The sequence below is a fragment of the Lepidochelys kempii genome, chromosome 13 (genome assembly GCF_965140285.1).
Source record: "Lepidochelys kempii isolate rLepKem1 chromosome 13, rLepKem1.hap1, whole genome shotgun sequence".
In the NCBI taxonomy this organism is placed as follows: Eukaryota; Metazoa; Chordata; order Testudines; family Cheloniidae; genus Lepidochelys; species Lepidochelys kempii.
Genome location: NC_136392.1, coordinates 14,611,967 through 14,632,167, shown reverse-complemented (window position 1 = coordinate 14,632,167; position 20,201 = coordinate 14,611,967). Strand labels below are relative to the sequence as shown.

The window sequence follows — 20,201 nt, the reverse complement described above, 5'->3', positions numbered from 1 at the left end:
TGCTGGGATAGTCACTTTCATAAAGGGGCTTATTAATTAAAGTCTGGGTTGCTTTGTTATAAATGACTACGCTATATCAAGCCAATAATGAGTCCAAGGCAATGACTTAAAAAACTAGGCAGGGGAGTGCCAGCAGCCTTTTACCAGCGTGCAGGGGGGGGGCGGTCTGGGATTTTTATGGTTAGAGTAGAAGGGCTGCATATGCCACTCAAGCTGACCTTGTGTGTGGTAGCATAACACCACAGAGCCTTTTTTGGCAGCAACCTGTGATGTGACCTGAATTCCTGTTCAAGGAAGGTTCAGGTTTAATGGCTACTGATTGCAAATGCAAGGGGAATTTTGAAAAGTTGTGGTGAGGAAGGTAAGATAACTGCCCTGGCTGGGTCAGTATTGGGTGCCACATTATTGGACACACACCCTACAAGCATGGAGAATCCTGGAACTACAGAACCAGTGATGTTCCACTGCAAAGTTTGGTGGGAGTATGGAGTGGGCTGTGTGGGACAGGATTTGAAGGGCCTCTGTGTGCTGCCAGGAGGTTTTGTAGAGGGGCAGTCTGAGGAAGGTACAGAGTTGGTTGAACCACGACTGTGAAGATCTACCAACTCTTCCCCTTTTGGAAGAGGATGGCACTGGTCCCAAGGGCTAGCTGTACACCTCAGCTCAACACTCGGAGGGGAAGAATTCCTTCCCCACCACTCCCAGATTGGACCTCCCTAGTACATATGTGACTCATGCTATGTGGTGGTCACAGAGGAAATGGTAGAATCTACCTGGAGCTGAGGAAGAAATTTTGGACAAAACTTCCTTTTGCCAAAATATGCAGATTTGGGTTGACTGAAAAATTTCATGAATTTTGTTGAATTCACTGAATTGTTTCAATTAGTTGAAAAATGGGGGGACATCCCAAAAAATCAAAACATGTTGTCTGACATTTTCTAAATGAAACATTTCGAATTTTCTATTCAAGGGTTTCATAATCATCAGATCACATGAAACATTCCATTTGATTGGATACAATCTTTTTTGAACTGAATTTTTTTTTAAATAAATTTCTCAGTTTGGCCACCAAACTGGAAAAACTGGTTATTCTCATAGCTCTAAATGTATGCTACATTTTAAACTAGCACACTGAGAGCCAAAATTCGGCTCTGGCTTAAGTGGTTGCAGCTCCATGAAGTTTAGTGGAGTTGTACCCCCACTCATTCGGTCTGAGTTTGACTCATTAGGTCTACTCAGCAGCTGGGAGAGTGCCTTCTGGCCTGGGTAGAGAGACATATGCTAGTTCTGCTTGAGCTAAAGTGCTAAAAATAGCAGCAAGCACATTGTGGCACAGGTGACGGCACAAGCTAGTCCCCTTCAAATACAAGCCTGCCTGCCCTCCTGGGTCCACACTGGTGGCTAGCTTGAGCATCCGCCCATGCTGCAAAGTCAACTCCGTGTTACTATTTTTAGTGCACTAGCTCCAGCCAAGATAGCATATGTTTGTCTATCCAAGCTCAGAGGCAAGCTTCCAGTTTCAGTATAGACTTATTCTTAGAGTAATGTTTTTAAAAAGAGAATGGCAGAACTCACCTTGCAATAGATTTTTCTCAGCTCTGGTTTGCCGGAGAATAGCCAGTGCTAATTAACTCCCCCACCCTGGGGGGAGATGGAGGAGAAACTGACAAGTCTGGCACCTGAATATACATTATGGCTATGTCTGCTGGATGACTGTACCAAAGTGTGTAAGCCACCTTATAACTGTGAAACTATGAGTCACTCAATCTTATTTACCCTAGATACTGTGAGGCAGCCTAATTTGTTACTGTAATTCCATTTTAATCTGTATCCATGAGATCAAAAGTACAGAAATCCAAAAGTCATAACAATATAGATGTATAGTAGGGTAAAACTAACAACTTTATTAGGGAAAAAAGATACTGCATGGTTTTAAAGCAGATCAAAAGGCAACCAAACCTAATAAAGATGCAATAATTGGTGACTTCAACTGCCCCACATAAACTGATTCTATGTCAGATCAAAACAAGGTTTCAAGAATCAATTTCTTGGCAATTTAAATAGTAACTTCTTGGAACGGCTAATTCTAGACCCCCACAAAACTTCAGTTGGATCTATTGTGTGCTCCCTTCTTTTGAAAATCAGGCAGGTGCTAATGTCCATATTTAGAAGTCTAACTTTATTACCTCATTTTGTGTTAAATCTGGTCAGCTGGACAATTAAAGGCTAATAATTATTTTTATTGTTCTTAGATTATTTGGAATGCACTCTTTCCTCACAATGAAGAGGGATGTTCTGTCTGTTCATTTATATATATGTGCCATCAACAATATATGCCAAACATCCATGCCATCCAAGAAGAATCGTAGTTGGTATTTTCATTCGTGGCTACCTGGAATAGTTTATGGCTATTTTACTGATGAAACCCAGTTGGAAGTATGGGGAATGGAATTGAGCTTGCAGTCAAGCCTGTTCATCAAATGCTCTTTTTTCATTAGACCAGTTCACTTCAATAAAATCCTGGGCACTTTTGATAAGACAGCATTCAAGGAATAAAGCTGTTAGGAAATGACTGGCTCATAAGTTCCAGCAATAATTTTTGGCCTTAGTATATTACTTGGTGTTTTTCATTGTCAGTGGAAAATGAAAATGTAGCATTTCAATTGTAACCCATTAGAAATGTAGCAATGCACACTGTTCTTTGCAATTGATTTACAAATTGCACCAGAATACTTCTGTGAACTTTTGATCTGCCAGTACTCACGGTTGGGGGGAGGGGCACGGAAACAACAACATTCCAAGCAAATGCCCATTAATTTGAATGAATGAATATTTAAGAAGGAGGGTTTTCTTTTCAAGGTTCATAGAGAATGAAAAGTGAAAATTAGTAAAAGTGTATTTGGTATAAACAAAACTTGAAAATAACAAATTAGGAGAAATTTTGGGATCAGAGTATTTTGCGAAATAGACACATTTTACCCTAAAATGGCTGAGGATAGAAGACAAGCAAAGGCATTTGGAAAGCTGAAAGAGGGGGAAAAAATCTGGTCTGTTGACTTAAGGAGATGTAGTGGGCCACTCCATTACATGTGTGTTGATGTATTTATGCCTCAGTTGTTTAGAGTTCTTTACAACATAATTATGGAGTCTTTTTTTAAAAAATGGGTATAGGATGTGTATGAAAAGTGTGTATGAAAAGTGTAGCATGGCCTGAGAGCGAGATAGTTTGGAGGGGGCACACTGATAATTCTAGATACAATATTGGCTAACATAGAAGCCAAAATGCGGTGTCTTTTTTCATGGTGGCAATGCTAGTAGTTGCATTAACAATAAAGTGACTGAAGAACTTGGAAATCATCATGGTAGAGTGGATTTGCAGTGAGATAGAAATGGGAAAGACCATAAAATCTAGAGAGAGATAGAGAAAGAGAAAACACATGTTAAATCCCTAGCAGGAAATGGGGGTGTGAATATAACGTGGAGGCATCAGTAGTAACTATAATTAAGAGTGCATTGAGATATGAACATACACAGAGGTGAAAGTGTACATTGAACCTTCTTCAAGCGTGGTAGAATACCTGCCTTCCCCCAGGGATAAGACAGTACCTTCAGAAGCAACATCTGTGACAATGAACCTATATTCAGTACCACTCCCTTCCATTCATTGACTGAGTCCACCATGCACACATGGCTTTTCATTATATTCTTTGAAGATATGTAGTGAGGTTTCATGAATCTCAGTTATCATTCCCATTGTGCCACAGAGCTGACCAGAAAACAGAAACAATTATTTACGCCTTAATGAGTGATACAAACTGATTTTGTGTTTTTAACCATATTTCCGGGTGACGTGGATCATTTTAAAGATTGAACTGAGTTCCCATAGGATGATAGGATCATCAGCTATTAAAGGAGTTTTTTATTTTTGTTTTTTCTTCCAAAGTTTGACCAAAATTTGGGAAGGAGAGACTAATTTTTTCATTCATAAAAATGCTCACACAGTCTAAGGCTTCCCAATTTGCCTACCAGATAAGGAGGATTTTTCTAAACGGTGACATATTGGATACTTTAAGTTTGGACATATTAGGATCTCTCTCTTATTTTGGAATATTTCAGAGTATGAAGTTATAGCTCTTTATTAATGTCAAAAAGAGAATGCTGCTGGAAATGTAGGATTTTATGATGCATGTAACTGGAATAAAGTAACAATTCAAAGTCACATCTGTAAGAATGTTAAATCAATTGTGCAGTAAGTTAGCTTACATTTTCCTTGCCCTCTGGACTTCTAAAGCTATGGGATCTACTGTCTGAATCTGGGTATATTTGCCACAATCCAAAAGAAATTAAGCTTTTTGCAAACCCCCTGACCTCATACTAGACTCCACTCTCAGCCATGGAGTTAATAAATACAAATAAAAAATCTGACACTGAAGTCTGTAATCCGAGTCTTTTTTCCAAGGAAATATTATTGAGGTGCTGAACAACATTTGATCACTTTCAACCCCCTCAACTGGTGCTATATTATTCACGTCTATTTCATTATGCAGCAGATGGTGAATTCTGTCATTGATTTTTTTTCTGCAGATTCACAGAACTTCAATGGGCTCTAATACGACCCCAAAAAGGAGTTGAAAAAGAAAATGCTTGTTAAGGTTTTATCTTCAATAATAATCCATTGACAGAGGATAACAGCCGAACCCCATAGAAAACAAAAAAGACACATTTGCCTTATTTTATGAAGAGCATTTGTCTAAAATGACTGAACTGAAGAGAGTGGCCTTCAGTTGAAATGAAAGATGGTCCTTCTGTTGCTATACAAAGCTATATTTGCTGCAACAAAGCACAAAAGGAAAAGCTGACAAACTGATAGTCAGAAGTATAGGATACTGGTATTCATCTTCACAGACATCTGCATATTTGTGGAGGTTTTTAAATTGAAATGTTTCATTTAGAGTATGCAAATTACAAATTTAAGATAATCATCATATCAAGTTCTGAACATTTCTGGCAATATTTTTACTATGATTTCTGTAACTGCTTTGGTCACTTAACAAATATCACATGATCATTTTTATATTTTTAGGGCTGAGATTTTTTCAAAGCCACATAAAGGATTTGGGGGCCTGATTCCCATTACAATTAAAGGGTATTGGCTTCCAAATCCTTTAGGTGGCTTTTAAAATCTCATTCTAGATTGCTGGTAGAGTTATTCTTTGAATGGTGCTGCCACAAATTATTAGGTCAATTTATATGAAGTAAGAATTAAAATAATTTGAGTAATAAATAATTTCATATACTTGTCCGATACCTTTCCCACAAAAGGATTTTAAAGTGCTTTATAAATGTAGGCCCTGGTCCTGTGAACACTTGTGCATATGACTTACTTTAAACATATGAGGAGTCCCACTGATTGAGGCCTTCATCCTGAAACAGACTCAATGAGGTTTCACATAGTTGCAGGATCAGCCCTTACTGAATTGTGGTCAACTCTGAGTTGAAACACAGCAGCTGTTTAATAGTGCAGAGTAACACTATTGTATAGTTTAGGGCAGGATTACAGAAGATTCATTTATTTAAGGATTTGGGGATTTGGCCTATTTATTTGTAATTATTATGTCAATTATTATTATTACTATTATTAATAAAAATAATGCTAATAATAATTGTATTTATTATGATGTCCTGCACTTCCCCCTCTTTTTGCGTATATCCCTTTTCCCCACCCAGTATTTGTGTTGTCTCTTGAGACTGTAAACTCTGTGCTACTCTGCATTTGTACAATGCCTAGCACAATGGGACAGCTAGAATGTTAACAAATATTCAACCTTAGGTTCTGTTCCCGGAAAAGCATATGTACTTGCTTAGGTTTAGTGATATGTGTAGTCCTACTGAACGACTCACAGAAATAAAGATGAGAGGTTGCCTAAGTCTTTGCAAGATTGTGCCTATGTTCTGAATTTACCTGCTTGTGTTCCAGGACATGCTAACTGATATTACAGTAATATCATAATTTTATAGTAAAGTAGTACCAATGGGTCAGATCCTCAGCTGGTGTAAATCAGTGTAGTTCCATGGACTTCAACAGAGCTACTCCGGTGTACACCACCTGAGAATCTCCCACATTATACTTTTTGGCAGGACAGGCCATTTAGACACTGATATCATTTAGGTTTTGTCAAGATGTTTTAAGACTCTGCCTCTGAGTAAGGCAAACACGAAAGAATCAACATGAGTCTAACTAAACAGCAAATTCGGCCCCATGCCTGCTTCTCGCCAAGAACAGTGCCCCAGAATTTGAGCACTGCTGTGTTTACTGGCCCTTTCATAACACTGTCAGTGTCGTAGAGTTGGTAAATAGAGAACTCATCCAGGAGGCTGTCAGATTCTTCTGCACTGCTGCACACCCCAAGTTGATATGCTAACTCCTCTGCCATTTTGCCAGTAAATCTGAGTTTAGAGGCTGGGTCAAGAAGGAATTACACACTTCCAGTAGGCTTTCCTTCAGGGAAAATTATTTTATTTTAGCAATTTTTCCCCAGTACTGTCATGAAAAAGGCAGATACTTGTTTCTTTTCATAAAGAACAACTCTCCAATTGTTGAGTACCCTCAGGGTTCCTTTATATGATAATCCCACAACTCGTAGTTATTTCCCTGTAATGCCTTAGTATTTCTGACATCATACATGCTAACCAGCTTGCAATCATTCCCCAGCACTGCCAGTATTATTATTGCTATTTGTATTACAGCAGATTCCGAGAGGTCCCAACTCAGATTTTGATTTCATTATAATAGGCACTGGGGAAACACATTGGGAAAGACAGTCCCTGACCTCAGGAGCTTGGATTCTAAATAGACAAGGCAGACAAAGGGGAAACAAAGAGGCACCAATAGATTAAGCGATTTGCCCAAGGAGTCAGTGGCAGAATGAAGAATAAAAACAATATTTCTCGGGTTATAGGCAAGTGCTCTGGGCTAGCTGGTGCTCCTTGTTTTGAAGATCGCTGCATAACCTCAACTGCAATTTAATTTAAAATTCAGGCATACAAAATAAATATTTAAATCTTGGTTGGCAAAATTAGATCCAAATTGCAAACAGAGGAGGTTTCTTTGGTTGGTTTTTTTGTTGGTTTGTTTTGTCTTCTATGTTCATAGTTTGGTGCTAGTGCAGAGAAAATGGACGCTTTTTGTCATGTACTAGTAACATCTTTCAGCTCCTTAGTACAAGAATATTAGAACCCATGCAAGTGTGTTTCATTGCTCAGCCACTCATTTGATTCGTTGGCAATTTCAGTACATAATGTTTCTTGAAAAGCGTGATGATGTCGTAGAGGCAGGTTATGTCCTATCATTGTGCTGGTGAAAACTTCCACAGACTGCGATATGGACTGTGTGGCAAAAATAAAATAAAATAAAACCCCGTGCCTGCTTGCAGATTCTCTCATTCTCCACGCCAGTGAAGGGTGTGATGTACACCATGAGAGACTGTGGAATCTTTTCCATCAATTGTGAAAAAAGAAAAAAAAAAGAGGAACTTGTTTTGCAGAAGCCTAGGTGAACTTGACTCTTTTGCAAAAGTGGAATAAATTCTTTTTTTCTTGATTGTCTCACTGCCATGAGCTTCACTGGTACGATTAGCCTTCTTGGAAGCATCTTCCGTAGGGAATCTATAGAGATGAAATACAAAGAACTGCTTTAAAATGATAAATCATAAAGTGCATCCAAATGATCAATGCAATGTCCATGGGTGATTTGCACAGTAATTTACCATAAGTGCACACACAATCATGGTAACTACATGTGCAATTTTGTTATGCTATATTTGTGAATTTTTTCATGGGTGCAATGCTAAAAATTTGGGCCTAAATATCCAATTTGTCAGAAAACAGGAAAACAAATGGGAACTGTGAAAATGTTTTATTATTATTATTATTTTCATTGAAATTTTCCACCCAGGTCTAACAACCAGTAAGGAAAACCAGTCAATTTGTCAAATATATTATCAATAGGCCTCAGATATATAAGTCTAATTCAGCTATGATCAGCACTTTTATTTCAAAATAATGCAAATGTAAATTTCTGGCCTATAATTATAAATTGTCATAACAATTATTTGGAGTGAGTCGTAAAACGGGTTCCTTCTTCTTACTGAGCTCCTGGTTTGGGGTTTTGCGGATGTGTGAGTCATCCTCTGTTCTGCATTTCATATAGCCAACAATGGGAACTGAGAGTGATCTATATACTGTGACAGGGTCGGACCAGATGCCTATAGGAGAGTAATAGACGGCAGATATAAGAGCCCCAGGCTAAGTGGGTCCCTTTTCCCTGGGTAAGATAACAGGGAAGGTTCCAGAACAATCAGGAACCTTCTGGAGACAATTAAGACAGGCTGATTAGAACAAGTGCAGCCAATCAAGAAGCTGCTAGAATCAATTAAGGCAGGCTAATCAGGGCACCTGGGTTTTTAAAAAGGACTGTATAACCTGAATAAGACCTAACAGCCGACATCACACGCATGCATTTCAATGCAAATCCATTTCAATGCATGGACCCTACCCATTCCAATACAATACATACATCAGCTTGGTCAAACACAAAGCCACAACATGAAAATATTTCTAGGAGTAAATCTTCTTTTGGTGGTAAAATCCTTCTCTGGTCTCTTTGCTTTGCTCACTTCGGACTCCTAATCCCCATCCCTCCTACCTCATCCCCAGGCAGAAAGGTTTGTTTTAACCTTGTGTGGTATCATTCATGTAAAAAATGATGCCACTCACTTTAGTCCCAAGTTACCTACATTCCACACTTCCACTACCTATATATTTATTTCTATTCTTGAAAGTTACTTATATCATGGAATTATTTTTACTGAAGAACTGAATCCCACAGTTAAGTTTCCTGCATGATCCATTTTTATGTGTCCCTCCTTTGGGGGTCTTTGTCACACATCAGGCCTTTGGCAGGGTGAGAGGTATAGATATCACGTATTCAAGATCCTTCACAGGGTTTATCAAGATCCTCCAAGAAAAAGAACATCGAAATGGCCACAATGGGTCAGACCAATAGTCCATCTATCCCAGTATCATGTCTTCTGACATGGCCGGTGCCAGATGCTTCAGTGGGAATTAACAGAACAGGGCAATTATCTAGTCTTCATCCCCTGTTGTCCTAACTTCTGGCAAATAGTTTAGGGACACACAGAGCATGTGGTTGTGTCGCTGACCATCTAGTCTAGTAGCCACTGATGGACATATCCTCTACTGCAGCTGTGTCACTGTAGCTCTTCAGTGTAGACAGTATCTCCACAGAATGGAGGAGTTCTCCCACTGGCATAGCTAATCCACCTCCCCAAGAGGTGGTAGCTAGGTTGACAAAAGAATTAATTCATTAACCTAGCACTGTCTACATTGGGAGTTGAGTCAGCATACCTATGTCTTTCGGGCCACGTCTACACTACCCGCCGGATCGGTGGGTAGTGATCGATCTATCAGGGATCGATTTATCACGTCTAGTGTAGATGTGATAAATCGATCCCTGATCACTCTGCCATTGATTCTGGAACTCCACCAGGGCAAGAGGCGGAAGCAGAGTCGACGGGGGAGCGGCGGCCATCAATCCCACGCCGCAAGGACGCGAAGTAAGTGATTCTAAGTCGATTTAAGATACATCGACTTCAGCTATGCTATTCTCATAACAGAAGTTGCGTATCTTAGATCGATATCCCCCCTTCCCCAGTGTAGACCAGGCCTTAGGGGTGTGGATTTTTCAGACTTCTGAGAGACGTCGCTATGTCAGTGTAAGTTCCCATTGCAGACCAGCCTTAATTGTTTTTGAAACCAGTTATGTTTCTGGCCTTCACAACATCCCCGACAATGAGTTGCACAGGTTGACTGTGCGTTGCATGAAGAGGTACTTCCTTATATTTGTTTTAAACCTGGTGCCTATTAATTCATTGGGTGACCCCTCGTTCTTGTGTTATGTGAAGGGTACATAACACTTCCCTGTTCACTTTCTCCACACTATTCATGATTTTATACACTTCTACCATCAACTCCCTTCGTCATCTTTTTTTCTCAGTCCAAGTCTTTTTAATCTCTCCTCATAAGGAAGCTGGTCCATGCCCCTCATCATTTCTGTTGCCGTTCTCTGTACTTTTTCCAATTCTAATATATCTTTTTTTAGAAAAAAAAAGAAAAATGAGAAGTGGAGTTCTGGTATTTCTAAAGTAAAAACATCAATGTAAAAAAACCTGAGTTAAGTAAACCAGAACAAAACCCTGACAGAGAAAAGCAAAATCATATTATTTATCTATTTCACACTGTGTCCAGCACTCTTAAAATGTTGGTGTCTTAGTCAAACAAGAATCATTTTAATAAGGATAGAAAATGGTATAAGTCCATTCTAATGAAAATGACTGTACTAACAGTTGGAAATGGTGCAGTTACAACCAGTACTGACTGTTCATGGTTTGGTTTGGTTTTGTCGGGTTTTTTAACTAGATGTTATTTTTTTTCCTGCTGTGGCCTTACTTGTGCAAAACCCCCACTGGAATAAGGACTAAGGGGTCTGCTGGATTTGATCCAAGCTATCTATATTCTGACGTAGCCTGTTTGTTCCTTCTAAACGGGTTTGCACATGACTAGATAAGGAGGAAGGTACGCAATAGGGTTAAAAAAGGTAATAGGTTTTGTTTTTGAACAACATAGAACAGTAAAGTAAGTCTAATCTTTTTAGCATTTAAATTGTATTCTAAGTATTTAAGTTGTCTTTTTTCCTCTTCTTTGAATAATGACAGGATATTTGCATCAGATGCATGAAAATACATCTTGAATAGCTTTTAAAATGGCTTTTTTAATCTGTTTGGCTCTTTGTTTCATCCTGAACCACCCCCATTCCCCCTGAAAAACAAACCAGTTAGCCAAGCTTCTATAAGGATGTGGTGTAGTCAAGACCATCTCTGAAATCAGTGGATAAATCTGGTCCATGGTTGGTCCTGAACCCACTATATCTGTTTCACAATAATTGCATGGAGACATATGGCTAAAAGCAGGAACAATTACATTATGGGTGATATTAGAGATTGTTAACCCCAAAGGTCCACCACAGGCTCCCAAAATGTAGCTTGCGGAACTGACTTCAAGGTCAACCAATGGCCAGTAGCTTTCATGATGGGAATTAAGGAGAATGAGAGATTCCTTTGCATGTTTTAAGGTCCCAATCTCGAGGCCTCTCCTTGCCTAGGAAAGGCCTTGCCTATCAAAAGGGAGACTAAGCTGCCAGTAGGCTTTGAGGCCCTAACTGTTTGAACTTCCTCTATAACTGTACTTTGTGCCAGTGGAAAAGTCTGTATTGTGAAGTGAGTTAGCATGTTAAAATGCAGCAATACTCGGTGCTCATAATAGACACTATCTTTGTGTCAGAAATTAAGTAGACAACATTGAAATTTGGGCAAATGTTGGGTGGTGTTGGCAGGTAGCATTAGAAGGAAGCTTAAATAGCTTATTCTGTTGGCTATTTCAAACCTATCGTGCACAAATTGCTATTTAAGTGTTAATAAAACATATTATTTGATATGCTTTAAGACACTGTGCATTGGGTACTTTATTTAGATCAGTTCAGGGATCCATTTTAATATATGGGATTGGTGCGTGTGTGAGTGAGTGTAGGATTTTACCCATGAGTGGATGCCCCACAAACAGAATAAGCTACCTATTTCTGCTGTCTGCTGAGAGAGATCTTCTTTCCCGTGCTGCAGAAACCTTTGCTTTTTGACTAAAAGGACCAGGTCTCAGTTCTAATCTCAGTTCTCATGTGCATGTGTGTGGCTTATTTAATAATTGCATCTGTCATCTGGAGCACATGCATTCGTTATACCATCATGTTCTGATTTTGGCATGGAGGTGGTTATTTGATTGTTAGGCTAAAACCTGAAACTGCTTCCTCCTCCCAACTAAGTGTGTCTTGATCTGGAGAATGAAGTGTGGCTGTAGTTACTGACAGGAATTGCAAGGCATTCAGCTGTATCTAGATAACTGTATTTCTGCCCATAATTAGACTGTCGGACTTTTTTTCCCTCTGTTTTTGGCAGTGTCTGGTTGTTAAATCACACACAAACAAATTCGGAAAGGCACCCTTCTTCTTACCACTCAGGTATGACCAAGTTTGGCTTCTGGAATCATTCCGTAAAGCTTTTAGCATTGATTGGCATCTTACATGAACCAAAAGCAACAGAGTCTCCCTCCTCATTCCTTGAGGGAAACACGTTTACTTCTCCAAAGCCAAAGTGATCAGCTCTTGTAGGATATGTCAATTAGGGGTGGCCAGCACCATAGAATATCATTTTCAAAGTAACCCCTACATTGCTAAAAGTAATTAGGTCTAATTGAGGTATTAAGCAACCATTCAGACAGATGGTGTTTTTGTTTTAAAAAGTGCTCTCAACATAGGGAAAAGGAAACTCAAAACAACATAATTATGCCATTGTGGACTTACTTTCGGGATAAACTTGGCATTTCCTTTCCAAGGGTTCATCTGATACTTAATAAAAGTGTCTCTGATTAAACATACCCTCCTTCACTGTCAATCTCCACATTCCCTTCTCCCCCTTTTCCCCCCAGTTTCCCACTTCTGGCATCACAGTAAGGAAATAAAAATGGCAGTAATGTAATAAATTCATATATATTGACATCAGTGCATGAAATGGAAAGAAAGTGGAAGGAAAGATGCTGTAGAAACCTATGGTCTGTAGTATTACTAATCTTGAACTATCACTGATAACAGCAGATGATGCTGTGATGTTGCTATGTTCTATGGCAGTACACAACTTACAGCATATGACTGTGTTAGGCATTTTAACAGAATATGTATATAATACAACATCATATTAATGGCACCATTCTAAAGGCTGTATCAAGATTATGACACCATGAAATGACCTTCTGAAGCTGAAACTTAGAATACACTTTCATACTTCAGTATGGATGCTTTCCCACCCACCTCCCAGCTTCCACCCGAACATTTAGGCTTTGATTCTGCAAGCCCTTGCATGTTACATTGCAGGACGTGTGAGATTCATAGGTTCTAGTACAAGTCTGAGTAATGGCTATGTATGGGCACAAACCAATTAAAACATTAGGTATAGTAATCCTTTGTACTGAGCTCCTTATGCGTCCATTCTCAAGAGCACATGGTTTTAAAGGAGTGGGGGCACTAGCAAAGAATGGGTGTGTCTAAGACATAAGTTTAAACGTACACATGAGAAATGTAGCTATATACCCCCTGGGCAGCTGTAGGTTGGCACCTATGCAGGAAAGCTCTCGTTCATGCTGGCTCAGGTCCACTCCAATGCTCAGCATCCCTTTTTACCTTACACTTACAATACCCTGCGCTATGGTGGATCAGCTCTTCCTGAAGAAAGTAGGAACCTTTTATGTTATTATTTTAGTATAGTGGGAAACAGGTCTGATTGGCTTCTGCTGCGCTTTTATTTCTATTTAAGTATGTTCGCTAAAGCACAACAACAGCATTTATGGGCACTGATTCATCTATGTCTTTTTTTTCTGGTTTTTTTTTTGGAATTTTTAATATGACTCAGTAACTAATGTTCAAAGAGCAGTTACTAGGCAGGCATATTAATTATTTTTATTAAAACAACATTTTAGCAAATCTAGAGTTCCGTTCCTCTGACGTGTATAAGGAAATATGGGTTTCCCACAGTTACAGTAGGAAGAATCCAATCTGGTGGCTGCTAACACATCTTGATCACATCAGGATTTATTAATTGTGACTAAAATATGTTCCTAGTGTAACTGTGGGAGAAAACTATTGTGTTCCTTATAATGTTACTCTAGATCCCAGTCTGTTCCTCAATTCTTTGAGTAACACTTTCTGTGGAAGAAAAATGGAATTCATAAGCCAGGAAGTTCAGATTCACTCTATGTCCCCATGCTACAGTCCAGATCCATCTTATAAAGAGTGTGCTAAGCTGCTAAATTCAAAGTAAGAACCACACCCCAATTTCCCTAAGGTTCACGGAGTTCAGATCTGGTGCTCTGTTTGATCCTGTCTCCTGTTGGAAATGTTCTGAGAACACAGAAGTAGTGACAGAGGAAAAAGGGGTGATGTCCCAGGGAGCTCCAGAGGAACCAGGGGCCTGTGAGCAGGAAAGAAACGGAAACAGTTGGCAGTCTGCCCTTAGAGCAACAGTAACATCCCAGAGATGTGGAACTGACCCCTGGCAGTAAAGACTTGACTCTGAATCCTTACAGTCTCTTTGTGCTACAAGAGTAATGAGCTTTCTTTACTACAAGAGTAATGAGCTTTCTTTAGGGCCAGATCCTGAGCATTCCATACATGGATGTGCAAAGAGGTAAGGCAAGAGGTGTATCCTGCACTCCACACAAGTGTCAGGCTCAAGGCAGTGCATGCATTCTGCTGGGCATGGGGACTGCTGGGATAGCAAGACATCCCAAAATGGGGTAGAGTGAGGTGAAGGATGGCAGTTACCTTGCTGATACACCCCTGGCACTGGCCTGACAGATATCTGGAAGCAAATGAAATGGAGAACCCTACGGCTAAACTTGCCCCACATTACACAGTAGGCCAATGGAAGTGTGAGAAATAAAACTCTGGACTTCTGGTCCTATTGTTTATTCCTTATGCCACCACATCTCCCCGGTATACCACTCCTGTATTCTGCCTTCCATGTGTATCCATGTATCTGTGTGTACATGTGTCTATTTGAGATAAGCCTGAACTGAAAATTGGATTCAAACAGCCATGAATTTTGGGTAAGTTAAGATTTTTACTTCTTGCCTTGGGCACCTGGCCATATGACAGAGGGGATAATAGTTTACTACTACTCTCACATAGCAGGTGTTCTTTAGTTCTCATAGTAAATGGTCCATTTTGATGCTGAAGAGTTCAGGCTCAAACCTCACTGATGCCCCATAGTGGGGTTTGTTACAAATGTGCGTGTGCGGATATGCGAGATCCCTCAAGAGATGTGTAGCGGTGACCAAAAAAAGTGGATTTGTTCTGCAAGAGGTTGCACAAATGTTTTTAGTTTTTTATTCCAATGGGTTCATGCACTTTAAGTTTCACTTCAAGTTCTTGGTGCGAGTGAAGTAAAACAGAAAGCAAAACCCATTTGAAACTGCTGAGCTTCAGCTTCTTTGCACTGAACCTGTAAATCAGCATAATAATACTTCCCTTCTTCCATGTTTTGTAAGTTTTTCAGGGTACGGACAGTCTCTTCCTATGTATTTTTACAGCAACAACCACAATGGGTCCCTGATTTTGGTTGGTGCCTCAAAGGGCTATTATAATATATATAGTAATAAATGTTTATATCAGCTAGAAAGAAAGCCTGATTCTGCGTGGTACTACTGAGCACCCCAATATTCATTGTTTTCTTCACCTCATAGGAGACACTCTGCAACTTGAAGGATTGGGCCTACATAGATATATCATGTGTGAGTGAGAGAGAGAGAGAGAGCTCGCAAATGGCATAAGATGTCATTCCATGCACAGGCTGGCAGCATCATCTTTCCTTGGGTGTGGAAGGGACAATTGAAATGACTAAACTGGATTATTAATAATCTGGTTTGGAGCAGTTTATAGTCTTTCAATGGAGGCTGAAACTCTTGAGCTTTTCGAAGAAGAGGAATGTATTTTGAGCAGGAAAAAAAGCCTTCATCTTCTGCTGATGTGGCCTTGGCAATCGACTGAACTGACAAGGCTGGGTATTTGTATAACAAGCTGTGCTAAGTATTTTTTTTGGCCTAGTGTTTAGAAACACACAGAGGGGGGAAAATTAATAAATATGGAAATCAAATGTAAAAACTTCTTGCACTTGCAACTGGCTTCCCAGAGGGAATTCTTCTCTGTGTTCTCTGCTCTTCTTCCGCTCAGCAAAATGACTGCCAGTCATTAAGTGAAGCTGTAAGGAGCTCACTGTACAGTAATTGAACACCAATGGGCCCTCCATCATTTGCATTTCCCATTTTTTGATTGGCAGCTGTACATGAAATGCCATATCAGTTGAAAGTATGTTGTGAGCTGGCACTAATGATCCGGTGGCTCCGGGGAAACCTGCCATATTGTAATTTGGCTATCAGGCATGAAAGAAATAATTCTAAGTGCCAGCAATGTGAAGCTGAATAAATGTTTCAGTGCTGCAGGTTGCCAAGGGTGACACTTCTGATTTAGTATAAACGAATGCCCTGTTGCCTTTGGGGTTGGGGGAGTTCGCATTGTATCTGAGATGTGTGTATAAAACATTAGTATTAGAAAATGGCTTTAGCACAGGATGGGAAACATAGGCCTGGTCCCACAAGGCGACGGAATGTTTACAACTAATGACTGGATGAAAGGATTTTTCTACCTACTGTAATGACAGGCAAAATAGGATTTGCTTTCCCTGAGATGGAGAATAATGGCTATGTTAACACTGCCTTTCCTTTTTCTTTCTCTCTCTAAATGAAATGCTCTTTTGTAAAGAAAATCACATCTGTTTTCTTTTATGTAGGGGAGCAGAAGGGGAAAAATTTAACTCCTTGGTGTTTAGGGGCATAGGAGATTTTCGTTGATGGCCAATTGGGGCAACCCCGTTGTCAAGAACCCCTTATCATAAATCATGGCATTTAGGGCCCTGGGAAGATTGTGTATTCTTTTATTCCTAGTTACTATTAAAAGGGGTGTGAGAGAAGAAAGAGAGGAATCCAAATGCCTGAAAACATACATACAGGAGTTTTTTACTATAGTATTTCAGTTCCTGCACATTAGTATTTCACAAAAGGTATGTATTACTCTACAGATATGTAAAAATTGGAAGACAAAGTGTAAGAAGTGCCTCTTTATTCCCCATGGTCCGCGTTGTTGCCCTTTTAATTTTTGCTTGGAAATTTGAACCCAGATTTTCATAGCTGTGCATGTACAACTGAGTATGCAGGTGGATTTATCCATGCAGCTACTGTGGCCGCATGCACAACTGTAGTAATTGGGAAGGGAAACGGCTAATTAATTGGATCAGCACACACAGTTATGCTAATTGCGTGTATGGTTGTGATAACTCTTAATGCAGCCATGAACATTTGATGCACATTTTTTAATGCTTTTCAGATAATAGGATTCCAGAAAACATTTTAAAGAAAAATATATAAAGGCATGTAAACAATTTGAACCTGTTTTATTTCCATTCTATTCCACAAATATTGTGGGTTCTTAATTTTGTTCTCCAGCTCCTCTGTTCCTCCTGAAATGGAATAGTTCCTAATTTGGATTTATTTCATTACTCTACTGTAATTTTAACAGGATATCTGAAAACCTGGCTGGCAGTGGTAACCTAGCAATGATGGGAGACATGAGTTTCTATCTCAAAGATTCAGCCAAGAAGTAGCAAGTGAAAAGAAAGATATGAAATTAAATAGATCAGCTTATCAATGGTTTGTCAGCTGGTGTGCTGAGACCACTGCCTCTCATGCTGATCAGTAATTTCTCATTGTTTTCTTGTACTCCCCCGTCTATCTGTATCCATCAGTTCTCTCTTTTTTATACTTAGAGTGAAATCTCTTTGTTCTGTGTTTGTACAGTGCCTAGCACAGTGGGGTCCTAGACCATGACTATGGCTTCTAGGTGTCATGCTAATATAAATAATAATAATGACAATAATGAATAATAATAATTAATAGATCATGCACTTTTTATTCTGAATATACCCCTTGGATAGTAGCAAAAACTGGCAACAGCTTTAGGGATCTGCTCAAATTATGTGCACATTGTGTGAAGTGCTGAGTATCCTGTATTCCCACAGTCATAAATGGGAATTGAAAGCATTCATCACTTTGCAGGATCAGGGCCTTGATGCTTCATTGCTGCTTTCACTGTTGCTGTGGGGCCCCATGATAAGAAGCCAGGTGTAATTTGCGATCACCAGGGATGTAGCAAGGAAAGGGACAAATTAGAAGCACACAATGCACTCCAATGGATGAACTACCTTGAAAAGAATGTACATCAGTCTGAAATTTATGAGGTTAAAATATCAGAGCTGGCAGTCTGTTATCACAGATGTGATCTAGCCTCAAATTTTGGATCTGGATTTTGAACAGCTGAAAAAGAGGACAGGTAAAGGGTTGGTTTCAGGGATTTGATTTGGCCTCTTAAAAAGAAAAAGGTTATTTTCAAAATGTGGAGCTGGAACTAGCTTAAGATTCCAGTCAGTTGCATCTATATAATATGCCATTTGGAATGTCTGTTCAGACATGGGTATTATCCTTATTATGGTTTATGCCACCCCACATCTTTTAAGTCCACAAGGAGTGGTATCAAACAGAGACAAGAAGAGGTACTCAGACCTATGTGTACATATGGCCTTCATACTACAGTAACAAGTTGCTATCAGTTACAAGAAGTTTCTTTCGTCATTTGATATCATGAGTCAGAATTTCTTGATGAAAATCCCAGTGCGTTGCACCACAACGGCAAAGCCAAAGGGACTTTCAGAATCACGTTCTGCCTTCAAGTTTGGTCTCACAGGGATAATTCCAGTGATGAGCTGCCAAAATCTTAACAACCGGTTCCCTCCTCACACCACGAGGGGGTCATTGCCCACCCCCGCTCCCCGGGACTCCTGCCCCATCCAACCCCCTGCCCCGCCCCCAGGACCTCTGTCCCATCCACCCTCCTCCCCTGTCCCCTGACTGCCCCCAGAACCAGACAGGAGGGTCTCGTGGGCCACCGTAGTGGGTGCCTACCCCATCCCTAGGAGCCAGAGGGACCTGCCGGGGGGCGAAGTGGGGAGCCCCGGTGGCGCTTACCTGGGGCAGCTCCCAGGAAGCATCTGGCAGGTCCCTCTGGCTCCTAGGGGCGGGGGAGCATAGTTAGGGGAGGAGCAGGGGAAGCAGTTGCTCCCCTCACTGATCACATCAAAAGTGGCGCCTTAGGCACCGACTCCGTGGGTGCTCCGGGGCTGGAGCACCCATGGGGAAAATTTGGTGGGTGCAGAGCACCCACCGGCAGCTCCCCACCCCGCACCCGGCCCCAGCTCACCTCCACTCCGCCACCACCTCCTCCTCTGAACGCGCCGTCCCGCTCTGCTTCTCCATGCCCCCTCCCCCCGGCTTCCCATGAATCAGCTGTTTGGCAAGAAGCCTGGGAGGGCTGAGACGCAGACGGTGGCTTCCCACTCAGGGCGAGGGTGGCGGAGGTGAGCTGGGGCGGGGAGCGGTTCCCCTGCACGCCCCCCCCCAGGGTTACCTGCTGCGGCGCGGGTGGCCCTCCTCGCACCCCCCAGCCCCAGCTCACCTCCGCCTCCCTGGGCCTGAGTGTGAAGCCGCCGCCTGCTTCTCAGCCCCCCCCAGCTTCCCGCGTGAACAGCTGATTCGCGGGAGGCCGGGGGGGGAGGAGGGCAGAGAAGCAGGGCGGAGCGGCACGTTCAGGGGAGGAGGCGGAGCGGAGGTGAGCTGGGGCTGGGGGTGGGGGGGGGAGCTGCCAGTTGGTGCTCTGCACCCACCAAATTTTCCCCTTGGGTGCTCCAGGGCTGGAGCACCCATGGAGTCAACGCCTAAGGCACCACTTTTGGCCAGTTAAATTTAGAAGCCCTTTTAGAACCAATTGTCCCTCGCGGAACAACCGGTTCTAAAAGGGCTTCTAAATTTAACAACTGGTTCTAGCAAACTGGTCCGAACCAACTCCAGCTCACCGCTGGATAATTCCCTTGAAACAAATAGCCTGCTTTGCATGAGGTACCTTATGTGCAACTCTGTGGAGGTGTCCCAGTTACTCTGGCATGGCCTTTCCCTGATGAGAGGAAGGAAATACATTCATATGTATTAATAAATACATTTTGTGGGTTTTAGCCCACGAAAGCTTATGCCCAAATAAATTTGTTAATCTCTAAGGTGCCACCAGGACTCCTCATTGTTTTTATTTATAAGAATGGAAGTTTTCTATAAAAAGAGCATGTTTTTGATAGTCTCCTCTTGATAAAAAATAATTTTTCTCTAAGACAAAGCTGAATCTAGGCAGCTTGGGTTTATGTGGTACCTATTCAAACTCTCTGCATCACATAACCATTCAGCCATGATCTGGAGCTTTGCAAAGTAATCAATATATGAGTATTATCATTTACTATTATAAATATAATGTTATGTTATATATTTCTCATTGTAACACATCAACTACATCCCTTTATTCGGCTAGAGAC

The 20,201-nt window shown here is 40.9% G+C and overlaps 2 protein-coding genes across 3 annotated transcripts in view; one reads left to right on the top strand and one right to left on the bottom strand.

The window, feature by feature from the left end:
- TSHZ2 (teashirt zinc finger homeobox 2) overlaps positions 1 to 20,201 on the top strand; it is a 259,346-nt gene that overhangs the window by 211,003 nt on the left and 28,142 nt on the right. The window lies entirely within an intron of this gene.
- Positions 6,538 to 20,201, bottom strand: part of ZNF217 (zinc finger protein 217) — a 105,824-nt gene continuing 92,160 nt past the window's right edge. For both annotated transcript variants that reach the window (XR_012154676.2, XR_012154678.2), the window contains one exon: positions 6,538 to 7,665. The gene's annotated coding sequence lies outside the window, so the exon portion shown is untranslated. The remainder of the gene's footprint in view (positions 7,666 to 20,201) is intronic.